The sequence below is a fragment of the Cricetulus griseus genome, chromosome 3 (genome assembly GCF_003668045.3).
Source record: "Cricetulus griseus strain 17A/GY chromosome 3, alternate assembly CriGri-PICRH-1.0, whole genome shotgun sequence".
Lineage (NCBI taxonomy): Eukaryota > Metazoa > Chordata > Mammalia > Rodentia > Cricetidae > Cricetulus > Cricetulus griseus.
In genome coordinates this window covers 272,831,626-272,854,750 of record NC_048596.1, presented here as the reverse complement: position 1 = coordinate 272,854,750, position 23,125 = coordinate 272,831,626, and the positions used below count along the sequence as shown (strand labels likewise).

At 42.9% G+C, this 23,125-nt stretch overlaps 1 long non-coding RNA gene across 3 annotated transcripts in view; it reads right to left on the bottom strand.

Moving 5' to 3' along the window:
• The window catches only part of LOC107978266, a 37,413-nt gene extending 26,491 nt beyond the window's left edge, over positions 1–10,922 (bottom strand). For 2 of the 3 annotated variants that reach the window (XR_003484205.2, XR_003484206.2), the window contains exon 1: positions 10,873–10,922. This is a non-coding gene — a long non-coding RNA (uncharacterized LOC107978266). Of the gene's footprint in view, positions 1–10,320; positions 10,370–10,872 lie in introns of those variants that run through there. The other variant, XR_003484207.2, reaches the window with a different exon arrangement.
• Between the last annotated feature and the right edge of the window lie 12,203 nt (positions 10,923–23,125).

The following is a 23,125-nucleotide window of genomic DNA, read 5'->3' as shown; positions in this document are numbered from 1 at the left end:
GCAAACAAAAGCATAAAAAGTCAAGTTTACCCCTGTCCTCCTACCTGGCTTGCTTTTATTGATTATTGTAAACATGTTAAATGATAGTTGGCCTTTGTATTTCTTTTCTAGATAGTAATAAAGACAGACAGGTAATTAATGGATTGTATGCTGTATTAGTCTGATTCTATTGATGTAACAAAATACCAGATGATGTACGCATTAAGAAAAGAGGGTTACGGGCTGCAGAGATGGCTCAGAGGTTAAAAGCACTGGCTGATCTTCCGGAGGACCTGAGTTCAATTCCCAGCACCCATATGGCAGCTCACTACTGTCTGTAACTCCAGTTCCAGAGGATCAGGCACACTCACACAGATATACATGTAGGCAAAAATCAGTGTACATAAAATAAAAATAAGTAAATTTTTAAAAAGAAAAGAAAAGAGGTTTGCTTTGCTCATAGTTAGGGAAGAGGAACTATTGAGACTGAGTGGTCCCACTCTTTCAGCCTCTGGTGAGGTCCCTTCAATTGCTGTTTAAAATATTCTATCCTGCTGTGCTTTTGGTTATCAGTAACTGTAAATTTAAAAATATAATTCATTCTACTATATTCTTTCTTCAGAATTCTTGATAGCTTTCACTCATTGGGAACTTACCACATAGTATTGCCAGCCCTGAGTACTAACATGTACCACAAAATTCAAGCCAACAACTCCAGCTGGTAAAGAACGGTCTTAAAAATCATGGAAGTTGGAGCAGGTGACCTAATGAGAACAGCTATCACTGGGCTTTAATTCACATTTTGCTGACTCTAAAGTGGGGCGTTACCAAAGCTGCTAGACTTATCTACCTCCCTCCCTCTTTTTCTCTCTCTCCCTCTCTCTGAAATACTATAAGAAAAACAAATTTTATCTTTCTTCACATTAAAAAAAATCTCATCATCTTCACTGGTTAATTTTAAAGAGAACAGACATGTTTCAGAGAACAGATTCATCTGCCTGGATTATTTTCAGAGACTGGTGTCCCATTTCAGACCCCCCACTATCATCTTCAGAAAGTTGTTGCAAGTTTTCCCAAGACAAATAGTTGGAGTTGGAACCAACCTTGTATCCCTGGCCACTGTGGCAACTACTCACTGTAACTGTTTTCTGTGGTAGATAAGGAAAATTGCCCAGGGCAACATAGTAATGTGTAATATTAGCGAGCTTCCCAGCACAGGGCCTTGAAGGACAGACAGTCCCAAGCTCTGTGACTTGGAAAAAGAAACTGGGGAGGAGAGAGAGAGAGACAGAGAGAGAGAGAGAGAGAGAGAGAGAGAGAGAGAGAGAGAGAGAGCAAAGGCAATGGTGCAAACAAGTCAGGACTGTTGGAGGGGCCTTGATCCGACTGAGCGCTCACTCTACCTCATAGCATTGGGAAATACAAGTTGTTATGCGTCTTTACAGAAAGTAAGATGGAAGGAGAGAGGAGAAAGAAGCAGCTGTCTAAGAGAATGGGTGCTCAGTGGGAGACTTGATGATGGTGATGACATGTTCAAGTACAGACAGCAGCTGTCACTTGCAGAGCTCTGCCCTGATCAGCATCCATGGAAAGAGCACTGCATGTATTTCTCCGTTCTGCACCCAGTTCTAAGAGGTAGGTGGTCAGCAACAGGATTTCCCTCTCCCTCTCCAAGCTAAGGACTTTTAACAATTATTTGTGCTGTAAGTGCAAATTCGCGAGCTATTATTCCTTTGTTCATATTTCAAGCTTTGGGAAGATGAAACTATTTGGGAGTGGAAGATGTAAAGTTTGGAGACTCATAACGGCATCGAAGAGAACAAAGAAGGTGCTGATGGGATCCACTTGTCAGGTCTGCATAAATAGCAACTCGTACCTAAGCTGCTGCACCCGCCTCCTCAGCGCACGTCAAAGAGCATCAGAGCAGCGAAACTTCCCCTCAGTTAAAGCTTAGGTCTCACCTACCTTGCTATTTTGCAAGGGGGATAGACAGCCACCAACTCACATATTGCCAGCGTCGCTGAGAGTAGTCAGAGGCACTTCATTGGAGAGTCGGTGGTGGACATTCAAGGTGGAGCTGAGGACAGCAGTGTGGCAGATAGGGTTGTAGGCACGGGAATTCTGACTGAAATACTTGGGCAATTCTCGTGTAGCTATTGCTCTAAGCTGTCTTTCCTAAGATCCATCTTATTTCATGCAACTTCTTTTCCAATGCAAGAGTTGAGGTGTAGAATCCAGACTCTTCATCTCCACAAATACAAGCCTTTACCACCCCTCCCCCGTGATGCAAGGCCTCATTACATAGCTCAGGCTATCCTTGGACTCATGATCCTCCTGCCTCTACTTCTGGAGTTTGAGATTTTGGCATGCTGAGTGATTTCTGGGCTGTGACTTGGCTGGTCTCTCCTTACAGGGCATGTGGGAGTGAGGCCTGCTTCTTTGGATCTGATGAAGACAGGGGTGACACAGGAACAGCTGTGGTGGACAATCTCCCTCATGTTCTTTCAGACATGCTCTTCCACAGAAGGACATGCTTTCCTGTGCTTGTGCAAGAAAGCTCTAGAATGTTCTACCTCTTGTTACCTACATTTACACCAGATGTTTTTAGCTAGGAGAAGAGTAGTAAAGTACTCAGTTTGACTTAGCAGGTGCTGTGTAGGGGCTGGAGAGATGGCTCAGTGGTTAAGAGCACTGGCGACTGAGTTGGGTTCCCAGCACCTCCCTAGTGGTTTGCATCTGACAGTAACTCCAGTTTCATGGCATCTGGTGCCCTCTTCTGGCCTCTGCAGACACTAGGTATGCACATGGTTACACACGCATACTTGTAAGCAAAATACCCATAACATAAAAATAGTATTTTAATAGGTAATGTGTTGACTTACATGCCTGAAGATAAATCAGGAAGTAGAAATGATATTGTGTAAAGCTTGGTTTGTAGCCTTAGAACCAACAACAACAGCTATTTATGATTATAGCCAATGACTTCTATGTCTAACATTGTTGGAAAACACCATGTTTAACTCATTTAGTTTTCAGGAAAATGCTGTGAAGCAGATATTATCACACTTCCTTCTTATAGATGGAAAAAATAGAGGCATAGGAAGACTGAGGAACATGTGAAGTCATACTGTTTGTATAGAAAAGGAGCTGAGCTTCAATGCCTGTTGTCTCATTCCAGTGCATAGACTGAACTATGGCTTCGTATAATCTCTGCATTAGATGTAAGTGTAGTTGCTCATTACCCTTGAGAAGTCATGTGTCAGTGGGGAAAGGGAGAGAGAGTGGACAACCACCTAGCAATGTGAGGCACGCAGTGCCAAAATGAAGTAGTGCCAGGCTCACACAGCTATGCAAGTCGACCTGACAGCTCCATCCATACAGTAAGCCAAATTCAAAATCGCTCTGGCCAAATTCCTTCCAACCTCTCTGGAAACCTTGGTGGAAAGGATTTCAGAAGTGTTCCCAGTTCTGGTTAAGTTACTTTATAGATGCTGCATTGCTTGTAATTATATGTGTCTTCCTCAAGGGAGGAAAAGCCATTGCTATTGGAATTTTTCTTATCTCTTCCTGTTGTGGTAGAAGACCGGGGCATCCATTGAAGGTCTTTTGTTAAACCCTACCCTAAAATTCATTCACCTACTCAGTTAAGTGGGGGTTTGGGACTTCAGCAGTGGAATTTAGGAAGACCAAACGCAGCACATCACACGAATTTAGTTAGCAAGTTGTTCCAAGGTTCATTCCTATACAAGCTGGGGTGGTGGTGGTAGTGGTAGAGGGAGGTGTGGTGAGCAATAGATTCTCCCGGTGCCATACACCTAAAGCAGGAGCCAGTTCCCATGGAAAGATGCCAGCCCTGTTGTCACAATCAGCTTCCTTTCAGTCTTTTTTGTCTTTGAGATCTGAGAGCCTGGGATTTCTGTTTTCAGAAGAAATGCCTTTCTATCACCTCCTCAAAGACCCAGATGAGCAGATGTCTCCTGCTGCCGTGAGTGTGATAAAGCAAAGCCTATAATGGAGAGGCTGGGCAGACTAGGCTTTCACTATAAGCAAATGCTCTCAGTTCTCAGAAGGGCTGAAAGAAGCCAAATTGCAGAGTTCATTTGGAGGATTCAAAAGCTGGAGATGAAACGTGTGTGTGTGTGTGTGTGTGTGTGTGTGTGTGTGTGTGTGTGTATCTTCTTCCCAGCACATACTATTACTACTACAGGCAAAACATATGAAGACCAATTATCTTTTCATTGAAATCCCTTTCACTCTGGAATATGAAACACAAACCAATTTTCATAATTTTCCTCAGGAACCAATCACACTCTAGTCATCACCTTGACACTTCCATTCCTATTAGTTCAGCCATCATTCCCAATAACATTGAGAGGCAGAAGCTAGAGCTGAGGCTCACTGAGGTAGCATGGGGGGTGGGGCTCTCTAGAGATGCTCTTCTATGGATTGACTGAGCCAAGATTTGAGCCCATCTACACAAGTCAAATTCCATGCACCATGCCCTTGACCTTGATGATGCATGACTTAAAGCAACCATATCATAAGGCATAGTGCTAGAGAGATAGCTCAGTGTGTAAAGTGCCTGTTCTGCAAGCATGAGGATCTAAGTTCAATTCCCAGCACCCATGTAAGGAAAAACAAAATAGGTGGCATGGTGGGTAGTCATATTCCCAGCATGGGTATGTAACTTGCCAACCTAACTGACTCAGAAAATTCCAGGTCCCATTGAGAACTCCTGCCTTAAAAAGTAAGGCTTCTGAGGAATGACATCTGAGGTTGACTGCAGGCATCCACATGCATGCACATGCACACACACACACACACACACACACACACACACACACACACACACACACACACACGCAGGTGTGATCTATAGAAGTGATATGAACAAATTAGAAATTGAGACGCCATATTTTATGATGTAAAATATTTTCAAACCACCTCCCACGGAGGAGAAAGGAAGATTTGAGACATCATGATGGCAGTCAGGAAAAAGAGATGTTAAAATAGGGTCTCCAGGGGATTGGTACAGTTAGTCTTGTTCCTTGGAGGAGACGCTCCATTGTGACATTCTCCTCCTCTCTGTTGTCTGTGACATCACATCCCCGCTGTGACATTGATGATTCCTGAAGCCTTTTTAACGGTATACCTGCTTCTCCACTGTGGTCACATCCTCTCTCTTCATTACCACTAAACATCATGTGACCTGGCACATGACACTACCAAGAGCTCTCTGTGGGTGCTGTGGTGTCTGCCAGTCACTGGAGACATGTGTGTGAGACCAGAAACCAGATGCATCTACATACCACATTCACTGTACTCTTCTTTAACCTGGCTCTTTCATGCTGGGACAACTACTCCCACCTTTAAACCTAAACATTTTTACATTGCAATTGTAGATTTACTTGAAGTTGTGAAGAATTTACAAACAGATCTTGTGCAGTATTTGCTCAGTTTCCAGCATCCATAGAATTTGATAAAGCTCTAATACATTGCACCCATGGTAATGGTTTAATACAAGCTACCAACCTTTTGCAGGTTTTCCTCTGTTGTTGTTGTTGCTGTTGTTGTTGTGTGTGTGTGTGTGTGTGTGTGTGTGTGTGTGTGTGTGTGTGTGTGTGTGTGTTCACGTGCACGCACGCGCGTGCATTTGTGATGCATTTAGGACACACACTAGCTTTATTACAGGCGTGGTTCTGTGTATCACCACCGCAGTGAAGATTGGCCATCTCTGTGAGGAGCCTAGGTCCCGACCCTTTATAAGCATATCCACACACTTCCTGTCTCCCATCTTAATTTTTAGCAACTGCTCACTTGGTCTTTATTTCTGTATTTGCCATTGCAGTTGGTATTCTCCAGGGCACTAGAAAAGGGTGCTTGCGTGTGTTTCTCTATAATGTGAATATGAGTATGAAAGGTGTCAAAGCAGCTGTGGGTTCACAGAAGACACCGACACATGATTCCCTTGAGTGAGTTTATTGTAAAGAAAAGGCCTTGAGGGTTAATGTGTCTGCTTCCCAAGGCTCTACCAGGACAGAGACGATCTTATTTCACTCCAGAGCTCCTTTTGCTTAGACTAGGCCTGGTATTCTTAAATTAATGACTGGATTTTCTACGGATGAGTTAAAGAGCAATGTTGATGGGTTTGTGTGTAAATTATGGTATCTCCTACAGAGGTGCCTAGGCTTGTAGATTGGAGTCACAGAATACGTGAAATTTAAGAAGTGCTTCAAATGTCTGGAAAAGAGTCTGACTTAAAGAATTCATCTACTAGAATATTCCAGCTCCCACTAGCTTTTCATTCACTCACTCGGTAACTCTTTACCAAACACTCCTGTGGCTTTGGAACTGATTCCTGGGGCTGAAGAGATGGCTCAGCAATGAAGAACACTTGCTGCTCTTCCAGACGTCCTGAACTCAGTTTCCGGTGCTCACACTGGGCAGCTCACATCTGCCTGTAACTCCTGGATCTGATACCTTTTTCTGGCTTCCAGGGGCCCCTGTGTATGTGCCATACAAATACGTATGTATGCATAAATAAAAATCTACAAAACTTAAATTGATTTCATTCCTTAGTATTCTCGATTATGTGATACAATATCATCACCAATCTTGAAAGGTAGATATTTGAATCCAATGTGACTATACTTACAAAGGGCCCATAGAAGCTATCAAGGCAATGCTGATTAATATGGCATTTATGTTACCCAGAATTGATGTTTCAGAAACTTAATCCCCAAAGCCATATGTTGATAGTGTTTTGAAGTGTAGCATTGCAGTGTGATTAAGATGTAAAGAGGTCATGAAGTTGGGGGTTGCCATTACAGTATTGTGGATTTTATGTAGAGGGACGGAGAGGCCAAAGCTAACACACATGATGTCTTCCCTTGTGATGCTCTCTGCCATGCTATGATGCATAACAAGGCCCTCACCAGGAGCTGAGACCTTGATCTTTGACCTTGAAATCATCAAAACTATGAGCTAAATTGTGTATAAACTACTGTCTTGAATTGGCTGTTATGACAAAGGAAGATAAACCAAAGCAATGGTAATAGGATGTGCTACCCATGAAGACCCTGAAGATGCACTTGGCCACTCTGGTGAGACCCTTAGTCTTGAAAAGTCTTTGGTGTGCCTCCTTCTTTGAGGTGGCCAAGTATCCCTGCAGCAGTTCCCATGGAGCAAAACCTAGAAGTCTAGAATCTGAGATAAGAAAAGTGGTGGGATGGTGGGGGGAGATCCAGCCTCAAAAACTCGGCAGGCTGAAATCACACGGCTCATGCCTTGTCACACTGAGCAAGATGACAGAGGCTGCATTTCTCTCAGCCACTCAAACCAGCTGTGAAAGATCCAGTACAGACTTCTAATGGGATCATGTCACATTGTTCACCTATAAAATGAAACAGGACCTACCTAGAGAGGCAGAAGTCTCCACCCATCAAGAAGCCATTACCTTATATAGCTGTCACTAAAGGATTTGTGTTCTCAATCAAAACACATAGAAAACAGAGGCAGAGCCTCTGGCTGTCTTGTGGATATCAAGTACTTGGAATGTTCACATCTTCCATAGGAGAACAAGTCATGCAGTTTTAAAGCAAGCGTGGTGAATGGGAGCACGAGTCAGTGTCTGAATTATGCATTTGGGAAACCCATCCAATAATCATGCTAACAGAGAGATGAGTCACTTCCCCACCACTGGTCCAGTATAATATACACTTAGCCACTTCTTCCAAGTCTACAGCAGTCTTAGTTAGGGTTACTATTGCTGTGATAGAATATCATAAGCAACAGAAAGTTAGAGAGGAAAGAGTTTACCTGGCTTACACTTACATATCATAGTCCATCATTGAAGGAAGTCAAGTTAGGAACTCAAACAGGGCAGGAACCTGGATTCACAAGCTGATTCAGGGGCCATGGAGGCCCCTGGCTTGCTCCTTGTTGCTTGTTCAGCCTACTTTCTTATAGAATGCAGGACAATCAGCCCAAGGATGGCACCAACCACAATGGGCTTGGGCCCTCTCCTATCAACCACTAATTAAGAAAATGCCAGACAAGCTTGCCTACAACTCAGTCTTATGGAGGCATTTTCTTAGTTGAAGTTCCATCCACTCAGATGTCTTTACCTTGTATCAAGTTGACATAAACCTGGCCAGAACACTAGCCAAAATACCGGGACACAATAATATAATAAACTTTTAAAAATGGGTCCTTGACTTTTGTCCAAATTTTGAAGACCTTGGGTAAGTGGACTTCTGATGAGTAGCTTAGTTGAGATGCAGAGTCCTTAAGAAGAATGTTTAAGGGATGAAAGATGACTTCAGGACCACAATTCCAGAGCCTTGGGATTGGTTCCAACATGGCTAATATGCTGTAGAGTATTTGAGTTCAGTTGGGATGCTTGGATTTACCGGACTGTGGGGATGCTAGCATGGGTAATCTCATCCTGTGTTTCCACACGAGAGTGCTGAAGGCAGATGGTGCTCAGAGCTAGAGTGGGGTCTGCCCAGCACCTTTTCCCACTGAGTGTCTATGGTAAGCAATGGGATTCTAGCTCATGAGAAATGCTGGAGGAGTTTGGATGTTCCCACAAGCATTGAGCTACAAGGGGAAAATTAAAAGATACTCAAGCATGGGAATGAATATCTTCCCCTTTCCTTCCCAAAGGGCTTTCTCTGTTGAGGTTCAGTTCTAGAATCTGTTACAGTCCCCTAAAAGCTCAAGTGTTGAAGGCTTGGTTTCCATTTGCTGGCACTATTGGAAAGTTTCAGAGATGAGACACAATTGGAGGAAGTGGGTCACGGAAGTCCTTTCATGGACACTTCCTCTCTGTCACTTTTTGCATTCTGCATTTCACAAGGTGAGCAACCTCCCTCTACTGTATGAGCCACACTCTGCTGAGAGAGCTGAAGTCTCATTAAAGTTGGTCTTGACAGATGCACAAGGACAACTGCTGAGTAACCAGCAGCATCTAGTAGAGGCATCCCTTAGTGACCATGCCTAATTCATTTAAGGCACTGTAAAGATATAAAAATCCACAGACGTCCCAAAGCCTTCATAAATGATATAGTATTTGCATATTAATATCATCTAGCCTGAATCAAATCATCTATAGATTGCTTACACTCCCCAACACTATACAAACTTTGTAAATAGTTGCCAATCATGTCATTTAAAATATGAAAAGAAAAAAAAACATTTGCATGTGTTACCTATAGACACAATTTTATTTTTCCAAATATCATGTTTGACTGTGATGACTGAGTCCATGTGCAGAACCTGTGGATCTGGAGAGCCAACTTTATAGGCAGATGACAAGCAGAGACCTTCAAATGCATGGCATGTTCAGGACACACAGAAAATGTCATGATGAAGAGTTCTATTTCACATGGGATCTAAACTCATGCTTTCATTCCCCCTGTTACGCTTCTGAATACCCCTACTTCATGGAGCACACTAGAGTATGTATGGAACAATGACAAAAAAACATTCTTCTACCTAAAACATTATTGTTCCCCCAATTTTAAAAGAAGCCAGAACACAGCCATGAATGCTTTCAAGAGCTGTGCATCTATTAGATGAATCAGCTGTACCTAGAAGTGAGAAGTGGCTAACAAAACAAAGCAGAGATTTAAAAAAATGATCCTTCTATTTAGAGATGACCAACTCTTGGTCATGGAGAGGCCCTGGCCGTTATGGGTAGGGAATAACCTTGAAGGAAGGCAGGAAAGTGTGTAGACTCTCTTGTTCCACCATGAAGCTGGGTAGTTCAGAAGCCACTGATCCATGTAAAACTTTAGGCAAACTCAGCCTATAGTATGTAAGTATCCATGGACTAAGTAAAATAAGTCAGTATCTCAGATGAGCACTTCTCAACCCTGAGACTCAGTGTCCTTCCCACAATGGTTTTGCTTATGACCATGACAGTGATAACAATCCTACTGCTCATGGTAAAGATAGCAGTATTTATCAAGCAGTTTCTGTGCACATAAAACTATCATGGGCACATCATATATATTGACTCATTCAATCCTGATTTATTGTTTGATCTTAGCTTTATGCAATTCAGGTACAGAATTTCTCTGTGAAGAACAACAGCACCTGTTTCTAATATTCCACGAAGTCTTCTCTGATTATATTGCCTTGTATTATTAATCATAGTTTTAAAAATTAGCAGCTAACCTAGAATTTCAAAACACATTTAAAAAAAATCTAGGTCTACTCTCAGATAGCACTATAACGCATAAAGATATTGTCTTAATTAGGGTTTGTATTGCTGTGAAGAGACACCATGACCACAGCAACTCTTATAAAGGAAAACATTTAATTGGGGTAGCTTACAGTTCAGAGGTTTAGTCCATTATCATCATGGCAGGACATGGTGGCATGCAGGCAAACACAGTACTGGAGAAGGAACTGAGAGTCCTACAGATTGATGTGAAGGCAACAGGAAGTGAACTGAAGCACTGGGCAAGGCTTGAGTATATATGAGACCCCAAAGCCCACCTCCACTGTGACATACTTCCTCCAACAAGGATGTGCATAACCCAACAAAGCCACATTGTTACAGTCGTAAGTTGTTATGACCTGCAGGTATTTTTCCCAATTATTAAATTTCAGGCTTTCATTGATTTGTTATCTGTATTCTCACCAGTGTTGCTTAGTCTTTACTCCTCTACTCACATGAGCTAGGAAGGGGAGAACCGGTTTGAAATTGGAAATAGTGCCCTTTCCCAGGTTTGATAAAAGCTTTGGCCAATCTTCTCTGGCAGAGAAGGCGTTTGTTTTGAAGACACTGGTACCTTTCTCGGCATTAACTATTATAGTGGGAAATTACCAATACGGAGCCAAGTGGAAATATAAGGGTATTTAATAAGGAAAAGCCTTACTTACAGAGCGACCTAGCCAGCCAGCGTGGCAGCAGTCTGTCCAGCAAGTACCAAAGTGAAACTGAAAGAGAAAACACAGTCATTCTACATCACCCTGACCACGCCCTCGCAAGCGTGATCAGGCATACCTGTAGCCAGCCCCTAAGTAGGCGTGGCTACAGCTTCCCCTACAAACTATTCCTCTTTCCTGGGTAACAAAGCAAACTCTTGGTTCTTCTTCATGAAAACTTGGTGAGGTTTTTTCTCACTCTCCTGATGATCCAAACCAGCTTCCGGTGGCTTATGCTCTCAAGGGCCTGATTTTACCAGTTTCTCATGTTTCGATACCACTCTTCAGATTTGGAAGTGACCATTCTAAACCCTCAGCTCTTCCAAGGATCCAATAAATCATTCATTCTAAGCCCTCAGTTCTTCCAAAGATCCAGTAAGTCATTCATTCTAAACCCTCAGCTCTTACAAAGATCCAACAAGCAGTTCATTCTAAACCCTTATCTCTTCCAAGGATACCAATAAGTCATTCATTCTAAACCTTCAGTTTTCCAAGGTTCCCAATAAGTCACTGGTTTTTCAGTTTGTTTAGCTTTTTACTATTTTAAAACATCAGGATCAGGTTCTTTGTGTTTCTAAATTGAAACTAGAATACCCCCACTAGCTTTTTTTTCTTCCTCCCATAAATGTCTCCATTTCTTTTTGGTAACAGAAGTCCCTGGCATTAAATCACATGGCCTTTGACACTGAATCTTAAAAGATTCAGGGCTATAAAAGGAACATACTTTTGAAACAAAAGTCTCTGCTTTCAATTGTCAGGAAATGACTCACTGTCCTCCCTTCTGCCAGGAAACGGAAGCTTGAGCATATTCAGGAGTAAGGAAAAGTTAGCATTCTAGTCAAACCTATGATGAAAGCTTTTCTATTTTTCAATACATCTGCTACCAACTGAAACAACTATCCCACAGAAGCTTCAATATTTATGGGTAGTAAAGAAGATTTCATATTAGGAGAGGTTGAATGGCTGGCTGTGTTTTAGAGTGCTTTGTCCATTATTATTTAATTAGGACCCTTTAAAATGTGGCAGGCCACCTGCAAAGGAGCTTTGGAAGGTGACCACCTTCACTTCCATTACAGGAAGTGGGTCAGGCAAGGGCTGCCATAGTGAGCAACCAAAGGACTAGAACACAGGGTTGAAATTGAATTTCTTTTGCACAACAAATCAATTTTGAGCATAGAAATTCCTGTGCAATATTGTGGCATCTGGCAATGCCAATCAGAACCTATAGGTAGATTTTTGGGGGGAGGATTAGAAGGACTGGGTCTTAGATGTGCAGGGGAAGTCACAAGGGAGACACAAAAAAGAAGGCTAAATGTTAAAGAGAGAAAATAAGGAGTTGTATGAGATCATTTTTGTAAAGTCAAATAAAGTCATCTAAAACATGATGCATAGCTAAGTCAATGCTTTCCAAACTTAAGTTCAAGAACACTCACTAAATTTTATCCACTAATAGCATTGCTGAATCACATTACAGCCACACAATCAGCACCAACTTCTATATTTGTGCCCACATGTGATCAGAGGGTTTTTAGTTACATAATAAGCCACTGGTGATAAAGCAATTGTATTCAAATTAGCATACAAGGCAGCAGATTTCCCGATGGCATTTTCATGCATACTGTATCTTGTTCATTCCTCTCTCCCACACTCCCTCCCCATCTCCTGGTTTCCCTCTTTCCTTGCACCCATCACCCCCCAGTACTCACCTTTCCACTTTTATATCTTATACAATCTACTGTCTTCCCCATGTCCGGCACTTTAAAGCCCTTTTCTCCTCTCATGGTCCCATTTCTAGTTTCATGTAGAAATGTTCATGTCTATGGGAAATGGGTGGAGCAATACTTGAATAATTCCCTATTGCTGAGATTTTTTTGGTAGGTAAAGGGATTCTTCTATGCAGGTCTGGTGGCATGAGCTCAATTCCCATAGACTGCATAACAGTTAAAGGAGAGAATTTACTCCATAAGGAAGTCTTCTGACCTAAACATGTACATGATGTCATACATACTCACCATGTTACATCATGCACACACAGACACACAATAAAACACAAATTCTTCTCACAAAGAAAAAACTAAGACTGAATAGATTCATTGTCAAGTTCTACCAAACTATTAATGGAGACCTAATACCAATATCTCTCAAACTGTTCCACCAAGTGGAAAGGAGAGAGACACTAACACATTCCTTCTACAAAACTGGTGTTACTCTGATAACAAAACCAGATAAAGACTCTCTCTCTCTCTCTCTCTCTCTCTCTCTCTCTCTCTCTCTCACACACACACACATTGTTTTCCTTGATAAACATAGATGCAAAATTTCTCAACAAAATATTTCCAATGTCATCTACTCTTGAGTGTGTGACCACTTCCTGTGGATGACAACATCTGAGAATACATGAGCATCACAGTTGAGCTCCATGGGTTTAAAAAATAAGGTCCCATTGCCTGGAGCGCCAGGACCCAGGGCTGGATAGCCCAAAGGCCTAGGGGAAAAAAGTCAATGTAATGATGTCTAACGATATTCTACTCTAGTCATAGACTGGGGCCTAGCCCAATTGTCATCAGAGGGGCTTCTTTCAGCAACTGACAGAAACAGATTCGGAGACACACAGCCAAGCGTCAGGCAGAGCTCAGGGAATCCTGCTGAAGAAGAGGAGGAAGGATTATAGGATCCAGAGGGGTAAAGGACACCACAAGAAAACTAACCTGAGCTCATACAGACTTACAGAGACGGAAGTGACAACCAGGGATCCTACATGGGACTGACTTAGGCCTCCTGCCTCCATTTTACGATTGTGTAGCTTGATCTTCTTGTGGGACCTTAACAGTTAGAGTAGGAGCTTTCTGACTCTTGTCAGCTTTTGCGACCCTACTCCTCATACGGGTTGCCTTGTCCAGCCTTAATATGAGGAGAGTTGCCCCATCTCATTCTAACTTGATCGGCTATATTTGGCTGATGTCCATGGGAGGCCTTCCTTTTTCTGAATAGAAACAGAGGAGGAGTGGATGGGGAAGAGACAGAAGGGAGGTGGTGGGGAGGGACTGGACGTAGAGGAGGGCGGGAAAACTGTGGTAAGGATGCAAAAATTATAATAATAACAATAATAAAAGTCATTGAAAAATAAGGTCACAAAGCATGGTGGACAGAGGAGGGCAGGTGAATCGGGGAGGTGTTGGGGAAGAAAGTGAATATAATCAAGACGCATTGTACAAAATTCTCAAAGAATTAACAAAGATATTTGCAAGGCAAATCCAGGAATGCTAGAAGAAGGTTAGATGACAAGACCAAGTTGATTTCATCTCAAGGAGGCAAGAGGCTGGCTCAGCATATGCAATAAGTTACAATGCATCATACGAATAGACTGAAGAACAGAAATCACATGCTCATTTAGATAGATGCAGAAAAGGCACTTGGCAAAGTTAAGCATGGGATCAGGATAACAGCCCTGAACAAAACTGGGAATAAATGAGTCACGCCTCCGCGTGATAAAGACAGTGTGCAAGACTGAACAGAGCAAAACAGAGAGCATCTCTCCTAATATCTGGGATGAGACAAGGTTCCTATCCACTCCTGTCTTCTTCAGTGTGGTGATGACAGCCTTAGTCACAGCAACAACAAAAGGGAGAGGAAAGGAACACAGACAGGAGAAGAAGAAAAAGTATCATTATTTGCAGATGCCATGATTTTTACATAAAGACCCAAAGGATTCCACCAGAAAAATGTTCGGATCCAATTAACATTTTCAGTAAAGATGCCTGATGCAAAATAATAATTCAAAATAATAACCTTGAAGAAAAAGAATTCCATGGTAGCATTAACCTGCCCAGATGAGTTCATTCTGAGCATTAGCCTCTTCTTTTGTCTCTTCTTCGGGACATCCATCTTAGCCAAGTAGCCTAATTCTGCTTAGATTCATAAACACAGAGAAACTGGTCTTCAAATAACACTAAGGGTAAAAAGAAAAAAAAAAACTGTTAATTAAATGGCAGTTGTAACCAGGAGATGAGAATTAATTAAGGGAAAGTTGTGTAAGTATAAATAGGCTTAAATCACAAAATAGTCTTACTTTCAATTTAATTGCTTATGTAATTAGAGTTAATTGCAGAGTAGAGATTTGGTAATGTAATAAAAGTTCTTTTCAAAAAATAGTGATTAGCCCAGTTCCCTATACCCTGACTTTTCCTCAGGCTCCCACCAGAGCCTGTGGGAAGTCTGATTGAGCCAGCGGGAAGTCAGAGGTATGTGAGCCACTTCCACAGCCCAGTTCCCTGTCCCCTTTCTAGCTCTAGACTCCTGCCAAGAAATGCAGGAATTGACTGACCCAGAGTAAAGCAGAGATAGACAGCCCATTCTCCTGTCCTCTTGCTGTCTCCACAATCTTGCCAGGACTTGCAGACACTCTGGCTGAACAGAGTGAAGTCAGGTACACAACCTGTCCTCCTGGCCTCATTTGTCCTTAGGGTCCTGCTGGGACCCACAGGAACTCTGACTCAATGTGAAGCCAGAGGTCCATGTCCAGGTCCCATGTGCCCTCAGCTATGTCCACATTTCTGTCGGTACCCATGGGAACTCTGACTGTCCCAGAGTGAAGTCAGAGATCTGTGACCCAGCTCCCAACCCACTCTGCTGTCTCCAGGCTCCTGCCAGGACACACGGGACAACTAATGACCTTATGTGAAGTCAGACTCATGACTCACAGTCCTATTCCTACTCTTGTTCCTAGGCTCCTTCTGGGAATCGTGGAGAATCAAAGGGACCCAGTGTGAGGTCAGAGACCTGCAACCTGGTGCCCTATTCCTTGCATGCATTTCCCGACTCCTGCTGGGACCCACTGAGTTTCTATCAACCCAATGTGAAAGAAGACTCAAGAGGACTTCAGATGACTTAGTGAGGTCAAGGACACATGGCCTATGATCATCTCCTTACACTGATTTCCAAGATACTTCAAGACCCACAGGGACTCTGAATTGCCCCAAGTGAGTTCAAAGATGTAAAGCCCTCAGCCCCACCAATTGACTTCAGCCGGTTGACACTGTAAACATTGTCTCTTGAGCTCAGAGGTCACACTGAAACATGCTCCCAGCACTCATGAACATTAGATACCCTTCAAGAAGCCAGAGGTTGCACCCCTGGTACAGTGGGGAACATCTCTGACACCACCCATGTATCAGCTATGACCCCTACAATTGAGCTCCATGAACCACCAACCTTAACCAAGAGAAGCCTAGCTGAGTAAATGCCAAACACCAACCCAATTGCTAATTCAGCACAGTGTGTCAGAAAGACTTAACTAATGAGCTAACTAGATGTGCCGATCCCAGTGCAGAGGCGCAGGCAATAAAGAAGATTGAGTGAGTCACTGTGTCTCCTCCAAAAATTATCAGCTGCACCAGAGGGTCCCCGATGAGAGACTCTGAGTCAAAATTCCTGATGAAGAATTCAAAAGAGCAATTATCAGCACATTCATGTCAAAGGAGATATGAAAATGCCTTAACAGATTTAAATAACAAAGAGGTAAACACCTGAATGAGTTCTAAGAGGACACAAGTGACAGCTAAATGAAATGAGAAAACAAATGCAGAATACAAAAATAGAATATAATAAAAGAAATAGAATTACTAAAGAGAACCCAAAATAATAGAAAATGAAAAAGTCAACAAGTCATCTAAAAAGCCCAACAGGAAGCATTAACAGCAGAGAGGACTGGGTGGAAGACAAAATATCAGGGCTTGAAGAGATGGCAGGGAAACTGGGACATTATGAAAGAGCGTGGATGGAACATGAGAGTCCTTGGGTTACCCTGGCTAGAGGAAAACTTTAAATTATGGGCACCAAAGAAGAATTCTAGGTCAAAGGTATAAAAAAATATTTTCAATGAAATCATAGAAAAATCAACTCCGAATCTATGAAAAGAGAAGTCCATATGGGTACAAGAGCCACATAGAATATCAAATAGATAAGACCAGGAAAGAAATTTCCACATCATATTTTAGTAAAAATATTCAATATACAGAATATTCTATTCTATGAACTTATTTTTTAATCTTGCAAACCAAAACTCTAATCCTAATAAGCAATAGTTCACCATCCTCCCCTCCCCAACCCCAGCCCTGACAAAATCGCTACTCTAGGTTTCTCATGCAAGGGGAATCATAGGCTAGTTGTCTTTTTATGGCAAGCTTGGCTCACTGTCCATCACATCAATGTTCACCTACATTATAGTGTCTATCAGAGTTTCTTTCATTTTTAAGGCTAAATAATTTTTCATTTTATCTATATACAATACATTTTCTGTCTATCCATCCATCTATAGATATGTGATTGTTTCCACCACCAGAAAATGTGAATAGTACTCGTAATTATGAGTGTGCAGTCACCTCTTCAAGACCTTGTTTCTAATATACATAAGTATGTGTATGCATATATGCACATATAAATGTCAAGAAGTGGGATTGATGGATGATAAGTAGTCATTTTTTGGTTTTTCAAGACAGGGTTTCTCTGTGTAGCTTTGGAGCCTATCCGGGAGCTTTCTCTGTAGACCAGGCTGGCCTCTAACTCACAGAGATCTGCCTGTCTCTGCCTCAGGAGTGCTGGGATTAAAGGCGTGCGCCACCACCCAGTGGATGATAGGTAGTTCTACTGCTAAGTTTTTTGAAGAAATAGTTTTCAAAGTGTTTTATTTTTCAATTTCACATTGATATCAGCAGTACACCGAGATTCCGAGTGCTCCACACTCTAGTCTGAAGCTTTTGACTGTGTCAGGAGCCTGTGAATAGGTCAAGGAGACTTGCCTAATTTCTGACTCTCAGTTAAGTATATACATTTCTGTACATAAGAAGTGAGAGTATGAAATAGATGTGAGCATTTGGGAAAAAAGGGGGTTCTATTTTATTAATTTTTTGTTGTTCCCAGGATGGGGCCCAGTGCCTGATTCTCAAAAAATAGTGAGTTAAATGAACAGGGATGCATTATAGTAGCAGTGGAAAGAACATGGTCCAGTTTCTCAGCTTACTTCAGAAGGAATGCAATTCTACATAGTGGCTAATGTTTAAGACGAGTGTCCACCACGAATGTCTGTGAGGTTCACGTCTGTTAGTGCCAGAAGGCCAGGTGAATTGTACTGAATCACAGATGCTGGTGGAAGGAGGGCACTTAAATGGTAACATCTGTTAAATACAGAACTTCTCTGAATACAAGTAAGTGTGTGTGTGTGTGTGTGTGTGTGTGTGTGTGTGTGTGTGTGTGTGTGTGTGTGCATCAGTCTCTGTTGCAGGGTTTTAGCCCAACCATGGAAAGCTGAGCTGGGTCCAAGGAAGGGTAAGTGCTCTGCTTGCCTGTTCCCCAACCTCCCAGAATCCTGGAGACAATCAGACACAGCAGGGAGTCTAGTCAAGCAGGAACCCATTATTGTCCCACAGCAAGCATCTTTTAAAGGAAAAAACTGCAGAGTGGGAAAACAGCCAGGCAATGGTTTTAAAGGTCAGCCTCTCAGGAGCCTAAGTGCCCTGTGCTTTACCTAGTGAACATGAGCTGTTCATGCAGTGACCTCATCTGGTTCGATCTTGGCAATCATCTCTTTTTGTAAACAACTCAGGATTTTGCCCATTTGACTTTCCCTCAGCTCCATCTTTGACTGCCTCATGTGCCCTACATCTGGGTGTGAGGGTTAGTGTTAATTGTCAAGTTGACAGAATCTAGAATAACTAGGAGATTGTCCTCTGGGGATGCCCGTGGTGGGTTATCTTGATTCCTCTCATTGAGGTGGGAAGATTGTGGGCAGCATCATTTTCTGGCTGAGATCCTGGTCTGTATGAGCAGAGAAAGGGAGCTGAGTAGCAACTGGTCTAGATCACTCCCTTCTTCCAGATTGTGAACACAGTGGGACCAGCTGCTTCAAGCTCCTGCCACCTTGACGACCATGCCATGGCAGATTGTGCCCTTTCACCCTTCAGTTGCCTTTATCACAGCAATGGAAAACAAACTAAGACACTGGGGTGCATGGAATATTTGGAGCTGCTCCCAAGTTGCCTTTGACATGTGTCCTAAATGGAGCCTCCAACTCACCCTGTGGCTCACAAATGCACATATGGAAGATAGAAGGTGCAGTGTTCAAGGCAAAAGGAAGATGCAACCTGCTCCAAGCTTACTCTGGAATCTATTTTCATCACCACTGGGGCTGCTCTGTCTTCACAATCAAAATTAGCAAGTCATTTGCAAGCCCTCTAGCTTGAAGCACTCCTTGGCTTCCAGGACTTTCTTCTTTGCTCCAGACTAATGGTTCCTTCCTTTAAAGGTCACCACATGCAATTTGCTCAGGTTTGTCCTGTTTAAGTACCATTGGGGGTCTCTTTTTTGCCTTTGGATTAAAACACCAGTTCCAGCAAAGCATTCTAGGTTCTGTGCAGCCCACCACAATTTCCCTTCTCCCTCTGCTTTCCACACTTCCTGTGCCCTGTGCCCTGTGCTCTGGATAGTCACCCTTGACTATCCAGTGACTCTCGGCTTTTCAGAGACCCTCAAGTTCCCAGAAGTGCTTGTGGAACCTGTCTGATGCATTTGTTCATTGTTGTTCATCCAGTCTAGGTCACGGTCTGAAAAGAAGACAATCAACCAAAGTGGCCCAGAGCACAGGCCAATCCGACGCAGGCCAAAGGTCCACCTGTGCATGAATGGCCTGGGGGAGCCTTAGTTTGTTTATATAGAAAACTCACCTGGATCAAATGCAGCCATTTGTTTTCATAGGGCAACTCAGGAACTCAGGCATCTCTATACCCTGGCAGCACCCAGTTAGCAGGTGAGATCAGATGAGGAGAGAGAGGAATAGGGAAACCTAGATGAGAGGCACCCACAGGAAGACGAAGTGTGGGGCATGGCTGTTCTGCACAGGCTGATTGCAATCTTCTTGTTTGCACAGCAATGGAGGTTATGGAAATTTTTATTAAAGAAGCATATTAACATCACGCAATTGTTTAATTTTCTTTATATTCTGACTTGCAATATCTCTGCTCTTTGTGCTTGGAGATAAATCTACACTCGATGCTTTCCATGTACTGGCTGATTGAACTCAGGTGGTCTCGCAGCCATTATAGGTTTCTGTTTCCCCATTTTCAGTATGAAGTAAGCATACTCTCGTCACTGGATTTTTTTTTTTTTTGAGGAAGATATACAAGATAATGGACATGGAATAGCTTAGGACACTTCCCAACATGCCCTCTACCCACCTAGAACTTACTCTCCCAGGCTCAGCAGCCCACATTTCTGTTAGCCTGGCAGTGAGCTTTTGTATAATGCATGACTTCTAGCCTCTCATTCCAACCCATTTTCTTTAAAAATTGCCTCTCGTTTCTAAGACATAGAGGCAGGTGGCACACTGTGTAAACCATGAAGGAAAGGATGAAAATATCTGCACATTTTATAACTCTCCAAATACCCCAACATAAATATTTACTAGAGGCTAGTCCAACTTTCCAGTCCAAGAGGACAGAAGGTGAATTTTGTGCTATGGGGGAACAAACCTCTCAGAATCTCTCTCTCTCTCTCTCTCTCTCTCTCTCTCTCTCTCTCTCTCTCTCTCTCTCTCTCTTGGAGGAGACTGGTGGTCGGAGGCTGTTCAACCTAGAGAGCCTCAAGTTCAAGCCAAGGGAAGCCATGGTTGAGGCAAGGCTCTTCCCTAACTAGTTATTGAAGCCATAACTAGTTAACACCCCACACTTGTAGCCACCATCCTCTCTGCAGAGAGCTTCCCACCTTCACTATCTACTTTGCAGTCATTTATGCCCCATCTAGAAAGTGGAGGTTGGGAGCTGCAGAGACAGCTCAGTAGTTAAGAGCATTGGCTACTCTTGCAGAGGACCCAAATCCAGTTTCCAGCACCCACAGGGTTAATCACAACCCCTTGCAATTCTAGTTCCAGGAGATCTGGCAACTCCTCTGACCTCCTTGGGTGCCAGATATACACATGGTATGCATACATATATACAGGCAAAACACCTATACAAGATAAAACTATTTTTTTTAAAAAAAGAAACACATGTTAAAAATCTTTAGCTGGGATATATTGTCTTACTACCCTCCACATCATCATCCTGACCACAGCCATCTCTACTATCAATACCATCATCACCATCACCACCACCACCACCATTTCTATTTCTTACATCGACTGAGAGTTTACTATTTTTACAAGCATTGCTTAAGCACTTAGACTCAGTGGTCACAACAATCCTACATGGGAACTGAAGCAAGCTAAATGAGATGACAGCTCATGTCACGTGACTCTGTGACATAGGTGACTCATCAAGTTCGGAAGACTGCCAGCTCGAAGTGTGGTATGGTTTCGCTCATTCCTCTGCACTCTTCCACCAGATCCTGATCGTCTCAGGAACTGGTGCTCTGCCCATTTGTCCCTGGGTCGCTTGCCTCTGCATCAGTCCAATGTAGAGTGCCTATGTGCAAATTTATCTAAATAACTGCTTAAATGAAAGGATAAATTGGTATGGACTATACCAAGGTAGTTCCAAATAAGGGGTGAATACATCCAGTGATCTCTCCAAGGTCTGTTAAAAAATACCAGCATGAAGACCTTCTAGATGTGAACCCCTCATACTCTTCGGTCCTCACTGCTGACCTCAGCTCATTTCAACATCTTCCTGACCATCCCAGTAGTAACAACACCTGGTAGAGTCAACAGAAGGAACCGGTACAGGGAATTGGCTCTAGGAAATCCAAGGCACCCTAGGCCTCCTAATCATGGTGCTACTGGTAAGTCTAGGATTGATGCTTCCTAGTGGTTCCCAATGAAAATAACCCTGTATCCCTTTACCCTTTTATTTCCAAGAGCCTGGATCTGCCCACTATCATGAGTTCATCTCAATACTCATTCCACAGCCCTGTATAAAAGGTGCCACCAATGGCAAAGAACCCTCTGAGCACTCCGTATTCACACTGTGCATAGTGCTTTCCATGCATTAAATTCAATCATTATTACATTCATTGTGGTCAGGGGGTTTCTCCTCACCTTATAGCTGAGAAGACCAAGGCTCAAAGGGATGATTTGTCTAACCATGTGTGTCCACAAAGGAGAAGGATCAAGACTCTGACATAAGCTTTCTGATTTCTAAACATATTTATTTTTCTAATAGCTAAGTCCTTTCTTTCTACCTCTTTCTACCTCTAGAATTTTTGGACTTTGGTACTCACTCTCACAGTCTCTTGGGGTTTCCTAATGCTCTGGAAAATCCATTTATATAGAACATATCTCCAAGGAGTAGACACTCCATCTGGCCAATGCTGGCTGCAGTTCATGCTAAAACCTGCTTGATCCTGACTACTAGACCCTAAGATGAATCAAATGTGTGTCCTCTACTTCATCTCTGTGTGCTGTGTCACAAAAGTCAGACTTTCTCCATCTATCCATCCATCCCAATGGTCTCCACATCCATGCCTGGAAGCTGCCCAAGCCCCCTCTTCCACCATCACTGTCCAGCCACAGTGATCTGCACAGTGATCTGCTACCAAGATAACTCCGTCACCCCACCCTTGCAGAGGCCACCAAAAGAATCCCTGCCCATGACTTTGCCATCCCTCAAAAACTTGCAAGAAGGTCTTTTGCAATTTACAATTTTTTGCCCTCTGAAATAAATGGGAATGGATGGACTCACTGAGCAGAAAATGCCACAAGGCATTCTAGAGCTCAGAATTTCCAACACAGTCCTTCCGTGAGGGGACTGGACAAACAGGAGGAAGCTGTTTTCATGAGGAAACTGTTGCCCCATGGCCACTCACAGAGGCTCAAGTGCTTCCAAGGAATCGCTGAGTGTGAATCAGGACAGAACAATGACTCAGGATATCAGGCAGACATCTTGATTACCCCGGTACAGTCTGTGACCTTCACTCACTGTTCAGTGGTTGTGAGATCAGTACAATATGAGGCACCAAATATGCATAGTGATTGACGTTTCCTGGTATTTGCAGTCTAATAAAAGGGAGGCAGATTACAAGTAAGTCAATAAATACAAGTACAATTACAGATCTGCATGGTGCCAGCACAAAAGAGAACAGGGCATGAGTCAAATCAAGAGCAGCACACAGCACACAATGGAAATGTGCAGCACACAGCACACAGCACACAATGGAAAACCTGAGGATGGCTACTGCATAGGCTTTACTTGGCGCTTCTTTTAGTGGGTTCAAAGCACTACTT